The 5,149-nt window shown below is 48.7% G+C and overlaps 1 long non-coding RNA gene across 1 annotated transcript; it reads left to right on the forward strand.

Moving 5' to 3' along the window:
• The first annotated feature begins 777 nt into the window (after positions 1 to 777).
• On the forward strand, positions 778 to 3,952 carry LOC127925900 (uncharacterized). The gene is made up of 9 exons (XR_008122761.1): positions 778 to 1,097; positions 1,263 to 1,313; positions 1,369 to 1,419; positions 1,903 to 2,161; positions 2,272 to 2,326; positions 2,641 to 2,954; positions 3,167 to 3,276; positions 3,383 to 3,433; positions 3,537 to 3,952. It is a non-coding gene; the product is annotated as an uncharacterized LOC127925900 (long non-coding RNA).
• Positions 3,953 to 5,149: the final 1,197 nt, after the last annotated feature.

Here is a 5,149-nt window from a genome sequence, read left to right on the forward strand (position 1 = left end):
TCCCACCATTACTGAGGCTCAGTTTCACCTGTCCCACCATTACTGAGGCTCAGTTCCCACCATTACTGAGGCTCAGTTCTACCTGTCCCACCATTACTGAGGCTCAGTTTTCACCTGTCCCACCATTACTGAGGCTCAGTTTTACATGTCCCACCATTACTGAGGCTCAGTTACCATCTGTCCCACCATTACTGAGGCTCTGTTTTACCTGTCCCACCATTACTGAGGCTCAAGCCCACCTGTCCCACCATTACTGAGGCTCAGTTTCCACCTGTCCCACCATTACTGAGGGTTACACCTGTCCCACCATTACTGATGCTCAGTTTCCACCTGTCCCACCATTACTGAGGCTCAGTTTCACCTGTCCCACCATTACTGAGGCTCAGTTCTACCTGTCCCACCATTACTGAGGCTCAGTTCTACCTGTCCCACCATTACTGAGGCTCAGTTCTACCTGTCCCACCATTACTGAGGCTCAGTTCTACCTGTCCCACCATTACTGAGGCTCAGTTTTACCTGTCCCACCATTACTGAGGCTCAGTTCTACCTGTCCCACCATTACTGAGGCTCAGTTCTACCTGTCCCACCATTACTGAGGCTCAGTTCTACCTGACGATGACGTAGGAGAGTCGAGACGAGGGACGGAGAGAGAGAGAGAGAGGGGAGGGGCACAGTATTGTCAGGTCAGCCACCAGACAGACAGAACCGGGCACTAGGTCTATCTATCAGTATAGGCAGGTCAGACACCAGACAGAACAGGGCACTAGGTCTATCTATCAGTATAGGCAGGTCAGACACCAGACAGACAGAACAGGGCACTAGGTCTATCTATCAGTATAGGCAGGTCAGACACCAGACAGACAGAACAGGGCACTAGGTCTATCTATCAGTATAGGCAGGTCAGACACCAGACAGACAGAACAGGGCACTAGGTCTATCTATCAGTATAGGCAGGTCAGACACCAGACAGACAGAACAGGGCACTAGGTCTATCTATCAGTATAGGCAGGTCAGACACCAGACAGACAGAACAGGGCACTAGGTCTATCTATCAGTATAGGCAGGTCAGACACCAGACAGACAGAACCGGGCACTAGGTCTATCTATCAGTATAGGCAGGTCAGACACCAGACAGACAGAACAGGGCACTAGGTCTATCTATCAGTATAGGCAGGTCAGACACCAGACAGACAGAACAGGGCACTAGGTCTATCTATCAGTATAGGCAGGTCAGACACCAGACAGACAGAACAGGGCACTAGGTCTATCTATCAGTATAGGCAGGTCAGACACCAGACAGAACAGGGCACTAGGTCTATCTATCAGTATAGGCAGGTCAGACACCAGACAGACAGAACCGGGCACTAGGTCTATCTATCAGTATAGTCAGGTCAGACACCAGACAGAACAGGGCACTAGGTCTATCTATCAGTATAGACAGGTCAGACACCAGACAGACAGAACAGGGCACTAGGTCTATCTATCAGTATAGGCAGGTCAGACACCAGACAGAACAGGGCACTAGGTCTATCTATCAGTATAGACAGGTCAGACACCAGACAGAACCGTACACTAGGTCTATCTATCAGTATAGGCAGGTCAGACACCAGACAGACAGAACAGGGCACTAGGTCTATCTATCAGTATAGACAGGTCAGACACCAGACAGAACCGTACACTAGGTCTATCTATCAGTATAGGCAGGTCAGACACCAGACAGACAGAACAGGGCACTAGGTCTATCTATCAGTATAGGCAGGTCAGACACCAGACAGACAGAACAGGGCACTAGGTCTATCTATCAGTATAGGCAGGTCAGCCACCAGACAGACAGAACAGGGCACTAGGTCTATCTATCAGTATAGGCAGGTCAGACACCAGACAGACAGAACAGGGCACTAGGTCTATCTATCAGTATAGGCAGGTCAGACACCAGACAGAACAGGGCACTAGGTCTATCTATCAGTATAGGCAGGTCAGACACCAGACAGAACAGGGCACTAGGTCTATCTATCAGTATAGGCAGGTCAGACACCAGACAGAACAGGGCACTAGGTCTATCTATCAGTATAGGCAGGTCAGCCACCAGACAGACAGAACAGGGCACTAGGTCTATCTATCAGTATAGGCAGGTCAGACACCAGACAGAACAGGGCACTAGGTCTATCTATCAGTATAGTCAGGTCAGACACCAGACAGACAGAACAGGGCACTAGGTCTATCTATCAGTATAGACAGGTCAGACACCAGACAGACAGAACAGGGCACTAGGTCTATCTATCAGTATAGGCAGGTCAGCCACCAGACAGACAGAACCGGGCACTAGGTCTATCTATCAGTATAGTCAGGTCAGACACCAGACAGACAGAACAGGGCACTAGGTCTATCTATCAGTATAGACAGGTCAGACACCAGACAGAACAGGGCACTAGGTCTATCTATCAGTATAGACAGGTCAGACACCAGACAGAACCGGGCACTAGGTCTATCTATCAGTATAGGCAGGTCAGACACCAGACAGACAGAACAGGGCACTAGGTCTATCTATCAGTATAGACAGGTCAGACACCAGACAGAACAGGGCACTAGGTCTATCTATCAGTATAGACAGGTCAGACACCAGACAGAACCGTACACTAGGTCTATCTATCAGTATAGGCAGGTCAGACACCAGACAGAACAGGGCACTAGGTCTATCTATCAGTATAGGCAGGTCAGACACCAGACAGACAGAACAGGGCACTAGGTCTATCTATCAGTATAGGCAGGTCAGACACCAGACAGAACAGGGCACTAGGTCTATCTATCAGTATAGGCAGGTCAGACACCAGACAGAACAGGGCACTAGGTCTATCTATCAGTATAGGCAGGTCAGACACCAGACAGACAGAACAGGGCACTAGGTCTATCTATCAGTATAGGCAGGTCAGCCACCAGACAGAACCGGGCACTAGGTCTATCTATCAGTATAGGCAGGTCAGACACCAGACAGAACCGGACACTAGGTCTATCTATCAGTATAGACAGGTCAGACACCAGACAGAACCGTACACTAGGTCTATCTATCAGTATAGGCAGGTCAGACACCAGACAGACAGAACAGGGCACTAGGTCTATCTATCAGTATAGGCAGGTCAGCCACCAGACAGACAGAACAGGGCACTAGGTCTATCTATCAGTATAGGCAGGTCAGACACCAGACAGACAGAACAGGGCACTAGGTCTATCTATCAGTATAGGCAGGTCAGACACCAGACAGACAGAACAGGGCACTAGGTCTATCTATCAGTATAGACAGGTCAGACACCAGACAGACAGAACAGGGCACTAGGTCTATCTATCAGTATAGGCAGGTCAGACACCAGACAGAACAGGGCACTAGGTCTATCTATCAGTATAGGCAGGTCAGACACCAGACAGAACCGGGCACTAGGTCTATCTATCAGTATAGGCAGGTCAGACACCAGACAGAACCAGGGCACTAGGTCTATCTATCAGTATAGGCAGGTCAGACACCAGACAGAACAGGGCACTAGGTCTATCTATCAGTATAGGCAGGTCAGACACCAGACAGACAGAACAGGGCACTAGGTCTATCTATCAGTATAGGCAGGTCAGACACCAGACAGACAGAACAGGGCACTAGGTCTATCTATCAGTATAGGCAGGTCAGACACCAGACAGACAGAACAGGGCACTAGGTCTATCTATCAGTATAGGCAGGTCAGACACCAGACAGAACAGGGCACTAGGTCTATCTATCAGTATAGGCAGGTCAGACACCAGACAGAACAGGGCACTAGGTCTATCTATCAGTATAGGCAGGTCAGACACCAGACAGAACAGGGCACTAGGTCTATCTATCAGTATAGGCAGGTCAGACACCAGACAGACAGAACAGGGCACTAGGTCTATCTATCAGTATAGGCAGGTCAGACACCAGACAGACAGAACAGGGCACTAGGTCTATCTATCAGTATAGACAGGTCAGACACCAGACAGACAGAACCGGGCACTCGGCCAATCAGCAGTCAAAAGATGTATCTTGCCGTTTCTTGTCTTGCTAAGTCACGTGTAACTTCACTACAGCCAATCATCAATGAATAGGAGAGGCTATAGAGATGAGTGAGATGCACCACTCCGCTGTCACACGGTGTCTGTCTAGGTGCGCGGGACGGTTTCCAAGGGCACCAAAATAGAGGAGAGGTTGAGCCTCTTCCACGCTCTTTTTTTTTTTTTTTTACACTAAGGATCCCAATTACGTTTAAATGTTCAGACCCTTGGGGGGGGGGTCAGTTTGTGTGGGTGTCTTCCACCTTGCGTCCAGATGTGTGTTGTTTTTCAGTTTGTCTGTGTTCCCCCCCCCCCGTGTTTGTGACAGAGGCAGCAGGGTATTGGCTGATACAGGTATTACAGCCTGAGGGGCAACATCTGGGGGCCGAAGCTGTTCCCCACGCCTCCCCTGGGGACGAGCAGCTGTTCCCCACACCTCCCCTGGGGGCGAGCAGCTGTGTTTGTATTTGATCGTTGAAGAACGTCTAGGTTTTAGCATCTTCCTGGTTTCCACGGCTACGAGTCACCGATGCATACCTTTTTGTAAACAGCTACTTTCTGGGAAAAAGTCTAGTAAATTAATTTAATACGACATCGCAATAAATGTATTATTTATTTTAGACCTCTACTGCGGTGTCTTTCTTCCAGAAATGACCAAATAACTGAAATACTTTGAAAACATCAACTGCAGTATCTTTCCACTAGAAATTACAACTCACACTTTAAATTTTGCATATTGACCATCCACCACTGTATATTGACCAGCCACCACTGTATATTGACCAGCCACCACTGTATATTGACCAGCCACCACTGTATATTGACCAGCCACCACTGTATATTGACCAGCCACCACTGTATATTGACTAGCCACCACTGTATATTGACTAGCCACCACTGTATATTGACTAGCCACCACTGTATATTGACTAGCCACCACTGTATATTGACTAGCCACCACTGTATATTGACTAGCCACCACTGTATATTGACTAGCCACCACTGTATATTGACCAGCCACCACTGTATATTGACCAGCCACCACTGTATATTGACCAGCCACCACTGTATATTGACTAGCCACCACTGTATATTG

The sequence above is a fragment of the Oncorhynchus keta genome, unplaced genomic scaffold (genome assembly GCF_023373465.1).
Source record: "Oncorhynchus keta strain PuntledgeMale-10-30-2019 unplaced genomic scaffold, Oket_V2 Un_contig_6476_pilon_pilon, whole genome shotgun sequence".
Taxonomy (NCBI): Eukaryota; Metazoa; Chordata; class Actinopteri; order Salmoniformes; family Salmonidae; genus Oncorhynchus; species Oncorhynchus keta.